The 12,029-nt window shown below is 43.3% G+C and overlaps 1 pseudogene; it reads left to right on the top strand.

Annotated features, from left to right (window-relative positions):
* Positions 1–9,939: 9,939 nt before the first annotated feature.
* Positions 9,940–11,819, top strand: LOC100828327 (annotated as a pseudogene).
* Positions 11,820–12,029: the final 210 nt, after the last annotated feature.

Below are 12,029 nucleotides of genomic sequence, written 5' to 3' on the forward strand. Positions count from 1 at the left end.
GGCTGGCAGCTGTTCCGTCGAATTGAAGATCCAGCAACCAAACGCCTGGATCCGCAGCCTTCCTTAATGATTCGCCCTGCCTTCGCCGCCTGCTCTCCTCCCGTGCCACGCCCTGGACACTCACCCGCCTCCATGTCCTACTCATCGTCTCTTCCTCCGGCCACCATCTCCTCTCCACCGTCCTCGCCACTGCATACGCCCGCGACGACGACCTCGTCACCCCTCCCGCTTCCTCCGCCACGACCTAGGGCGGGGGAAGGTTGCAGGGGCAGTGGAGGTGCTGGAGGAGGGGCCGCCGGGGGGCGAAGGTGGTGCCGTGAGGGCTGATTGGGATCCGTTGGAGGTGGGCGGCGGGGTTCATGAGAGAAACAAGGCGGGGAGAAGAGAAAGAGAGAGAGAGGGGTGGGGAATCCGCAGAGACACGAAAAGATATTGCATCAGGCCGCAAACCGTGCGATCGATTAGTCTAAATAAACACCCACCAGTACTTACAAAAACGGTTAATTTTTCTAATTCATCTTGCGTTGTGCCAGCAGCGAACTCAACGCAATCTCTCACAAAATTTGTGACACAAATCATAGACGAACACCACCAAGCTATACAACAGGGGCAATGGCATGGCGAGCGGGGAAGCGGTGATCCGAGAGCAGGGCGGCGAGCTGAAGGAGCCACGTACGCCATCAAAGACACACCGATTCCGGCGCTTCCAGATGACCCACAGGACGAGGGTGTTGGCGACCGGCGACGGGAAGCGGCAGAGCGTGCGCCTCCCGACGGCTGCCGCCCCTCGCCATCGCTGGCCTCCCGACGGCTGCCCCCCCTCGCCATCGCGGGCCTCCCGACGGCCGCCGCGCCGCCCTTATCGGCCGCTGGCCTCGCCGTTGCCGCGCGCCGCTCAGGAATACTACTCCTCCATAATTTCCTGGCTGCTGAACCAGCAAATTTTCGCTGCCCCTCGCGTCTCTCCCCATCCGCCGCCGCCGCCGCCGGTCAGCAGGGCAACCAAACTCTCTGCCCCTGCACTGCGTAGCCTGCTTTCTTCTTCTCCCCTTCTGCCTCACCCCGCCATCGAGATTCGAGAACGCTCGACCACGGGCTGCAGCAGCTTGGCGTTCCACGGGCAGTTTGGGTGCCTCCCAATTTTGTTTAGCATCTGGAACAGAGTATGTATTTCCCCCTTTCCCCACCACCAATATTTTAGGAACGATTTTGGGTGGTTTAAATCGAAATTTTAAGTTTTTTCTCTCCCGTGCAGGTTCATGAAATCGAGGATGCCAATCATAAGTGCAAATCCGAGGGAAGATGTGGATCCAATTTGACGAGACCAGGGGCATGAAGGCGAGCTGCCACCTGACCCGCGCCATAGTTTTACTGAATGCATCTTTTGCCATGCATAATTTAATTGTAGACTGGAGACCTTGGGACTGATGACTTGCAGCTGTATGTATATATTTAGGTTCAGATAAGACACAGGCTTGCGAGACTGCATATTCCTGCTATTCTGATTTTGTTGTTGAACCGAGAATGCCAATGACATTGAGGAAGTTTGTGTGTCGTTTCAGTGTAGGCTGGACCTTGGAACTCACATGCTGCAGTTGATTTATGTATTCAGGTCAAGATTAGACAAAGACTTCTGAGACTGCTGGGGTGCTGCAACTATTCTGACTTCGCTATTGATCCAAAAAATGTCAATGACATGATTGATGTCGACCAAGGTTTGTGTGATCCTTTTGTCAAATCTGCTTGAAAATTTCTAATTTTTGCTAGCTCCACCTGGTGGATGCACTTCCATGCCAACAAGCCAGTCAGCTTTCCAACAAGATAGCAGTGGCTTTTCCTCTCATGTGCACGGTTCAGGTAAAAATTCATAGTAGATTGCCTTTTGACTTCTCTTAATGCATGTCCTAAATATCATATTCGAAATAGTACAACAAGCAATCATTTGCAGACCTTATCCATGAGAGACAAGGATTTTTAGCAAAGCAAGGAAATGTAGGAACGATTCATAGTTGGGAAAAAAATACTTATGATTGAGTCTAATGCTAATTTTAATGTGAAAATATAAAACATTTTCTTGAAAACCAAAGTTTTCTCCAAGGTTTAAATGTGTTTCAAACTTTCAGTATGATATAGCAATACATTAAGCATAACTCATAACGCAGAACTATATGCATTTTGTTCAGCAGAAACACCTATCACATGTTATAATAAGACCTTAGTACGATGCTCACCAAGTTCTGCATTAACTCCACAGTACAGCGTTTTCAAGGAAATACATTCATCATCAAAATCAATACAAACATGGCAACATTACCAAACATAATTCGGAACCTAAATGTCTTCACATATTATTGCTACAAAAACACTACAAACATTTACTTTATTATTCACTCATTTGTAGAAATATTATGGCGCTGCTCTGCATGGAATAGGTAATAGCAACTATTTTATGATCATGTTTATTAAACAGCTAGATAAGTGGTTACATGGAGGCTGCTGCCATGTTTGCAATGGTGTTGCCTTTGCATTGCCCTTTTATGCGAGACATCGGTTCAGCTAACATATTTGTGCTTTTGCATAGGATTGAATTCTGCTTCCAGGAGATAGTTCTTTACTTACTCTGGTTTCTTTAACTAACATACCTTTACTGATCCGTTCTTATTAAGGAATAGAGTTGAGTTCATGTTGTTCCATAAAAAGGTTTTCTGTTGGTAGCTAATTGAATCTGCCATGACAGGAGTGGCGTTGTTCTGTATCCAACCCCAATATCATGAAATGTTGACGACTCAACTTGAGCATGTCATAGATATATAACTTAGATAAATTTAAGGTGTTATAACCTTTATGATTCAGGTGAGATGCCCATTTATGATTCATGAGAAACATCAATGATGCTATAACTTTCCATTTTGTTCCTCTTTGGCAACTCCTATAAAATCTGCTTATTATGGCCCTTCGTCGCTGCTGAGATCACACTCACTAGTGCACTTCATCGTTGACAGTTTCTGCTCCCACACAGGAGTTAGCCTCTAAGAGCAACTAGAGGGTCCAGTTTCCCTCACATGAGTTAGCCTCTGAGTCTGTGACAAGTGACAACACTTAAAGAGTCTTTTAATGCCACTCGAGACTTTCTTCAACTGCAGCCATAACCAGTTCTGACATAAATTACAAAAAGAAGGCACTGTATTTGTAGTATTAGAACTAGATCCAAGTTAGTAACTTCAGAAGAAATCATATCAATGCCTTCAAAAATGAACCACAATTACTTCACTAAAAACACCTGGTGGAAATGGAACAAAAAGCATTAAAATAAAATCTTTCTTAAGTTAATTGGTCAGTGTTATGTTGTTGTTTGCCCCATAACTGATAAGTCAAGATGTATTTATGTCTCGCCATCGAGAGAGATAAATAAAAAAAATAGACCACCAGGTAGGTCCGTAGGTGCAACGTTATTCCCAATATTGAAAAATTCAGTATCTATTTAGAAGTTTCTGACTATATGTCCAGTGAAAACCCATCTCACTCAATATTACTTTGTCTGCTAGGTGAGAGTTGTCCTGTTACATACTATTATATCACTAACAAATTTGTCCAGGCAGTGTTGTTCGAGTTGATTTTATTTTTTGCCACACAAAGGCTATAGATTAGTTTCTAAGCCCGAACTTGATTAGGGCTGCTATGGAGTAATCTATATATGTTGAGAGAGAGAGCTAGGCCTGGAAGATTGTTTCAGGCTCTGTCCGCACAGCACAATCAGGTGCCTTAGCTATTACCCCATCTACCGGCTCTTCCGGCACAGTTTCAGAGTTTCTTACCTTGGGGCTCTGAAGCAAATGCGTATGCTTATTTTTGCCGGTCCCATTGTGTCCTGTCTATTTTTTTTTCAACCAATAGAAATTGGCGAGAAGTACTTGGTTTGGCTCTCAGGGGATGACTTATTTATGTTCTAGCTGGATGGATATGCTTATGGTCTTATGGACATTACTTTTGCAATTGATGTTTGTTAATTGAACTATTTGCTGCATAATCGGAAAGTAAGTTTACCTCTTTAATTGTTCTGATGCTTATGGCATGCAATCATCCTCTGTTATTTGATTGCAGGTTATTTTTGCTGCAGGTTCTGCTTCCAGTTAATCTATTTGGTTGCCTTGAGGGGAGGCCTTCGAGCCCCTCCTGTGTTGTTGGCTTACAAGGACTGTAGTTACATTGATGTGGTTGTTTTCTTTATTGCTTAATATAACAAGCACAAGGCATATAAAGTTAATCGAAACGAGCTAGATAACATTTTGGAGTTCAGTGCCAAGTCACTGAATTCTAGCTTGGCCAGCATGGTTAGCCAATCTCTCTATCTATCTGTTTGCCACAAATTCAAGTTCATGGTGTATGAAGGATGGATATTGTTGATTTCCACCGTCATGTCCTCTCACACACATGCTAGTCCCCCCCTTCTTCCTCTTCTAATTTTCTACTTAATTTATTGATTCAGTAAGTGTTTGTAGCTTGGTGTTCTCCTTCTCTGCTGCAACTTCTAGGTGTTCTTTAGTTTCTCACATATACATCTTAAGTTTTTAGTGTATATAACTTCTGCCATACACTTTGCCCACTGGGTCTATTACAGTAGTATATGGATATATAAAACAGAGCGTGTTATATGATAGTAACATGTAGCTTCAAATCGTGGGCCTCTCCTTTCTGGTCTTATAAATTCACCTCAGTTCACTCGCCGACAACGTCCTGCTCTTCCCCGCCGTCATGCACCCTAGCTCCAGCGGCCTTCTTCCGCCAGGAGTCCCTCGCGCACATGAAGCACATGACAACGATGAGTGCTGTGCAGAGGACGGTGATCACGACTGCAATGCAAAAGGCGGCCTGAGGCGATAGTCCTAGCGCCTTGCCGAGCTCTCCTTCCTCACTGTCAGTGGCCACACCACTGCTGTGCCTCATGGTAGAAACTACATAAATTGAAAGAAGAAATTAGAATGGAAAAATGAAGACGGGCAACTGCTAATTAAGTGGATAAATTTACATGAAGTATAGATTGGCACCATCCCAACACCCGGTATCCTTAATTCTTTATGATAGCTGTGAACTGATATGGATGCATACAGGCTCAGCTGCAGCTTCCTATCCTACTGCCAGTGCCAGTTTTGATGTCCTTTTATCCTTGCAGGTCAGGTTTGGGCTGTTAATATTGAAAAGTAGAAGCACAAGCAGGGCATTATTGCTATGAATTTGTGAATTCTGAAGTGACACGTGTCCTGTGATCCTTCCACCTCTCTTTTTACTGAAATATCGACACATTTGAATGTTGCTGATGTTTCGTACTCCTCTCATTCCATAATTCTTGTCAAAATATTGCATGTATCTAGACACTTTTTATGAATAAATACATCCATTTTTAGCAAATTTGAGAGAAGAATTATGAAACGGAGGGAATACTTGTCAAGATTGCAAGGTTGTTTCCAGCCTTTAAACCTAATCTCTTATCTAATAGGTTCTTGCATTTCCTGCTCACCGGTAGATAGAGAGATTAACGTATTTTCGATGTTTATTCGCTTTCATATTCAAAGATCTGCTTCTGTGTCCTTCTGTCCACTTTTTAAACTAGAAATGTTTTTGCTTGATTGTGTTTGTCCGTTGGTTCGTGCTTCTTTTATTGTTGATTTCTTACCTCTTTGAAATGATACTATAATTCTGCGTCTGAGCTATATTGATCGAAACTCTACTGATGTATTGACATATTTCGTGGGAAACCAGACTCAAAAGAATGCTGATTCTGGCCGCACAAATGAATGAAATGGATGAAACGTTTCATTCAGTGGCGTGCTTGCCTCGAGTACTCCCTTCGTTCCACAATTCTTGTCCCAAATTTAACCAAAAATGGATGTATTTATTTCTAAAAAGTGTGTAGATACATGTAATATTTCAACGAGAATTATGAAACGAAGGAAGTACTAACTGTATCCCCAGGTGTATCTCCGCCCTTGATGCGCAGTTATATGTGTGTTCTAATACTAATCAACACGCCATGCATCTTAGCTTATCTCACTGCCTGTCACTACACTAGAGTTTCCAGTTCTCTGTGTAATAATTTCTACTGCATCTATAATTGTCCGAGTGAACTTCCCTCATCAAATTACGACTGTGTCAGCTGGTGATGATTATGAATAAGTTGTGCCTCCCAGTGATCTTCTTCTTACTAGTTACTCCCTTATCAAAGGTTTATGTGCCGCGGGAAGCAACTGCATGATCGCAACCGAATTTATTTCGGGCTAAATTAACCCAACTGAGAAAAAAAAAAGGAAGGATAGGACTAGGCAGCAGCGGCGGGTACTGTACACAACAGCACAGGCGGCAGCAATCCCCCGCTAACCATCTTTATATCTCGGAATTGCATACCCGGCTTTCTCGTTAATTTAGTTTTCAGACTGGCTCAATTTTTTCCCAACGACGTCCTCCTCTCAATGGCAGCGGCCGGGGTGTTTAGGGCATGTCCAGCCACGTGATCCAAACCGACCACCTTTTGTGATCGTTTTGGTCCGTTTGGGTCACGGGCCGGACACAGATCCGCGTCCTGTCCGTTTAGGTAGCGGGGTGCGTCCAGCGAGACGATTCATTTTCATTACATAGATTCATAATTTACATAATTAAACTAGAAAATTAAAACTAAACATATATTAAAACTAAACATAAACTTAAAATACTACTACTACGAGATCATCTATTCGGAATCCGGATCCAACTCGATGACCTCGTGCTCCGGAGACTCCGGAGTCCACGCTTCCATGTCGTCGTCCGATCATGGATACCAGTCCTCCTCGGGCTCCGGTGGAACTTGCGCTGACGGTGGTGGCGGTGCTGCGGCGGCTTCTTCCTGGAGCCGGGAGGAGAGGTAGAGCGCCGCCCCAAGGTCGGGCCAGCGCCCGAGCTCCTCCCGCTTGGACTCCTGGATGGCCGCGGCCAGCATTGCCCGCTCCTCCTCTTCGGACCGTGGCGCTGGCGCCACCTCCACCTCCTCGTAGGGCTCCTCCTTGACGACGATGGCGGTGGAGGCGACAGAGGCGACGGTGGGGGCACGCCGCGGCGGGCCGGGACGGCAACGACGGAGGTCGTGCTCCGTCTCGAACCACGCGTCCCAGTACGGCGAGTCCTCCGCGTAGTCCGCGTCGTCGCGGAGGTCATCGGGGAGCAGGCAGCGGTGCCGCCAGATCTCCACCTGGCGCGCGCGGCCGCTCGTCGGGACCGGTGGCACAGGAACCCTCTCAGGGCTCAAATGCCACCCGTGCGGGAGGTGGACGTCGGACCACCGCAGCGGAATGCCGTGGTCCCGGTAGTGTGTCGTCGTGCGCACGTCCACGTACGTGCGCCCCTCCCGGCTCCTCCTCGCCGGGGTGAGGCGGAAGGGCGACGCAGGACGGCTGCACGCGCCGGAGGAGGACTCAGCCTCATGGTCGTTGTTTCGCCGGCGGGAACATCCCCTTGGGCGCCATTTTTGCGGTGGTCGGTGCTTGCCGGGGAGCTAGGGTTTTGGCTCGGGGGCGAAGTGGATGGGGTGGGGAATGGGGAGGGAGGGGGCTGGTCCCCATTTAATATGACGCGGTGTGGACCGATGGGTCACTGCCATGTGGGGACGGGGAGACGAAAAGCTTTGACCGTGGCAGACGTGCAGACCGAGATTCGCTCCGCCACAGATTTGTGCCCGAAATGCGTCTTCGCGGACCGAAAAGCGGACGCCCACCCAAATGCGTCGCCCCGCTGGACCGCGCCGGCCCAAATGGGTCGCCCCGCTGGAGGTGACCTTATACTGCTCCAGTTTGCACTCATTTTTGTTAACATTTTAAATTTGTCTAATTACTTGTCCTTTTTTACCAAGCTTATATACCCAATCTTTTCTACTTTTTAACTATAGTATTTTATTTTATTTTATTTTCTATTAAACAACTCTAGAAAATGGTAAACAATTATTTTTTGCATAGAAAGTGGTGACCTCAATTCACATTACTCATAATTAATTCTAAATAAAACCATAGTATTAATTTCAACTCAAAATTGTGTGGTTTACATCAACCAATAGAAAATGAAAAGAATTAATACACTGGCAACACTAGGTAGCCATCACCTCGCCACTAACCACGAGTCCACGACAGCCGTCTCCTTTTTTTATTAGAACAGCAATCTGGCTTTATTTATTCATTGCACCGAGTACAGTCGAAACGCTGAAATAACAACAAAGATTTCAAATAAACTGAAGGTTACATAAAATCCTTGAAGCAAACTTCTCTAGCTGCGCCATTCGATAGCCGTCTCCTCCGAGTAAGTGTGAGCAATTGACGAGAATGGGCTGCACCAAAAAAGCCCAACCGAAATTGGGATTCCAGATTTGTATCATTCCTTAGTCATGAGGCATTCGACGTTGGCTCTCCAGTTCACAATTTCAAATTTCCTTCATTGCAAATATTTAATACTACTTGTAGAATCTTTTTAATTGAGCTGTCTATTACCTATGGTGCGTGCTGTAATTGAGCTGATTATTAATTACCTTATACTACCGGTGCATGCTATTAAAGTATTAAGGGCTTACCATATTGGCCTTCCTAGTCCATTATAAAGAAGGGTCGCTGGAGGGAGCACGTACTTATCAACAAAGGAAAATAGTTTGACAATTCACCATTTCCAAAGATGTTAGTACAACGCATGGCAATCACACTGATTATTTTTCTATCATGTATCGCTTTGGCTTTGGGAGATGGAACATCTACTCATCAGGATGCACTCAAGACCATTCGGGTACCCATAAGCTTTTCTATCATTTTATTTGATATAACATTGTTCTAGGTTGCTAATATCACAATCTTTAATATACATAGATCGAAGATGGTGATCTCTTTAAGTGTATCGATATAAACCAACAACCAACTCTCAGCCATCCATTGCTGAAGAGTCACAAAGTACAGGTCAGTTTCTTGTTAGCATATTTTCTGAAGTAAATTTCACAAAACACACATTTCGGGGCAAACTTCTCACACAATCCCCATTTTTGCTAATTTGTTCGAAAAATCACACTTTTTCGGTCACAGTAAAACTACAAGACTGAAATGTTGTGTTTAGACGATTTGACAGTTCCTTACAGGTCGGGTCCATATGCCAGACGACATGTCGGACAAACCTGGCTCGAGCCGATAGCCCGTTAAGCCCTCACTACTCCGGCGTTCTGCTGCTTGTTGGCAGTCGACCAGTCACGGAAATTGGCTCGATCTAGTAGGTGCATCCAGTAATCCGGGCATCGACGGAACAGAGACGCACGCACGGCCATGCACCTGGGCTCCTAGAGGGGTGCTATTTTTTTTTTTTTTTTTTTGCTATGTTGGGTTGGCTGGACGGATCAGGCTTTTTGGAAACGATGTGGGCTAAACAAGATATTCTCTAGGTCGGCTCGATCCGAGAGAATATCTAGTGCTCCCACCCGTCTAGGTTAATATTTTTCAATTTTCACCACTTATGAGAGAGAATCAATAAAAATGAACATGACACCATCCATGAGATTATTTTTCCATCTTTGACCATAGATATGGGCGTGTCCCGTAAACTTTTTATCCGATGGTTGTCCTTTGGATATTTGTGTATTCAACAATGTTGTGCTGTTAAATATTAAGGATGGGCCAATTATTACCACATGGAACCAAACTACACCCACAATATTTAAGTATGCACGATTCTCTAGTAGTGCCTCAAAAATAAATTCAACATGACATTAATGTGGTTGTATACTTGTTGAAACAGATGAAACCTAGCTCTTATCCGTACGAGCTTCGTAACCGGTCTTTATCTCTAGCTACCAACTCATTGGCACAACTTCTTACCATTTCATGTCCAAGAGGAACAGTCCCCATATTACAAAATAGTAAAGGTGATATCAAAAAAATTGAAGGTTTCCCCAGGATGCAAGATCCTCATGGAGAGGTATGTTTCCGCTTCGTGCATCTTTCTTTACTTCTATAATTTCCAGAAATCTAGCACAATAGCAAAATTAGAGAATGAATCCCCTCATTTCCATGAGAATTGATTGTTTTTTTACAAAGTGACTAACTTGATATACATCATATCCCATCATTTCCATAAATTTGTGTAACTATTTGGATTTGTTTGAAAGAAAGTGAGTGTTATCTGTTTCAACTGGCTTTAATATTTAAAATGTTAAATTTAATTCTTCTTAATACAATTTAAATATGGGTGCCTGCTGATTCAAATTTGCAAAACACATATGTTAACCATTAATTGGGTTAAAGTCCTTCTAGACTTTGAGTAGGTTCATATTGCTTATACAATCGGTTCCCCCTATAGCTTCCTCATAAAAATATTCAAATAATACCATGCGATGATGTCTGCATACTTTACATTACCATGCTCCATTCTTATTCTTGATTGTTTCATAACAAATAAAGTTTCTTTGTAGATGTCGATCGTCAAAACAGTAGATGATATATATGGCTCTCGTGTTTCGATAAATGTTTATGAGCCAAAAGTGAAAGAAAATACTGAAGATTTAAGTGCATCATGGGTCTTGATGACCGAACAAGTTGATGGTCATTTGGAAAGCATTTGTGCTGGTTCTATTGTAAGTGTAGATACAACTTGTAGCTACATTCGTACATTATTGAAGCAGTTAGGCAAATGTGTTGCATGCATCCAATGAATTGTGCGATAAAATAACTTATGTTGGACCTCTCAAATTACTTTTCTGTGGATACTAAATAAAGTATTCATGTCCGTCGTAGCATTGGTATGTTCAGCTAGCCGTAGACATGAATTGCTTGTATTATTAATAAAACTTAGCTTGAGTTGTTTTCTGTACTTATTTGTTGCTCATTTTATAACCAACCTTTGCAGGTGTGGCCAAGCTTTAGTGGTGATAATTTTGCCAGATTTCACATTCTTTGGGTAACAGCTATTTCATATTCAAAAAATTATACAAAATATCATTTTGATATGAAGTCATCTCATGTTGTTAACATATTTTCTCTTCTGGCAGAGGGACAATACCCTCGATTCAATGTGCCTTGACCATGATTGTCCTGGTTTTGTGCAAGTTAATCCAAGAATTGCTCTTGGGTCAAGAATACAACAGGTTTCTGTTTATAATGGTCCTCAACATTTTATAGACGTTCTTTTATTTAAGGTATTGTGTGCCTAATCCTTTGACAAATAGTTATATATGTAATAACCTTTTTCCTAACCTTCCATTGCATAGTTTGAATGTTAGAAAGTTTTGCTTTGTCCATATCAACATATATTAATAGTAGATCCTACAAAATTGCGATGTCTGGGTATTCAATATCACTTATACTTTAAAATCTTGTGACATATACCACAAACAATCAACATAGACACATGTCTGTTTGTGCAGAGTTTCATTGTATTATGTTATGCACTCAAAAGTATCTCTAATATATTTCATCTTTATCACACAATCTGTTGTAGGACCCAAAGACTAAGATTGGTGGGTAGCATTTGGTGGAATCCCAATTGGATACTGGCCAAGTTCAATTTTTTCTTACTCGAAGGATAAAGCTACCCAAGCACTTTGGGGTGGACATATTTATGGCCCGACGGCTCAATCATACTTTCCCGAAATGGGCAGTGGGCATTTTGCTTCGGAAGGGTTCGGAAAAGCAGCCTATGTGAGCAATATTAAAATTGTAGACGAGAATAATAAGTATTTTACACCAGTTACCGAAAAAACATTTAATAGGAGTACCAAACCAAGGTGTTACACAATTAACAATTTTGGTCAAGATGAAGGTGGCATGCATGTCTATTAGGGTGGACCCGCGGGATGTAAAAATTAGAATAGCTAGGTACTGTTCTTGGAACCTAATGCATGGTAAGTTTAATAATGAAAATATGTTACACGCAAGAGTTTGATGTTGCAATGATCAAAGGTCGAAGATTTACAAGTTAAGTAAATCGGATTGTTGGCAAGGTGGCCGATTGAGGATTTATATCGTCCGACTAAAGCCTCACACGGCGAC

The sequence above is a fragment of the Brachypodium distachyon genome, chromosome 4 (assembly GCF_000005505.3).
Source record: "Brachypodium distachyon strain Bd21 chromosome 4, Brachypodium_distachyon_v3.0, whole genome shotgun sequence".
In the NCBI taxonomy this organism is placed as follows: Eukaryota; Viridiplantae; Streptophyta; class Magnoliopsida; order Poales; family Poaceae; genus Brachypodium; species Brachypodium distachyon.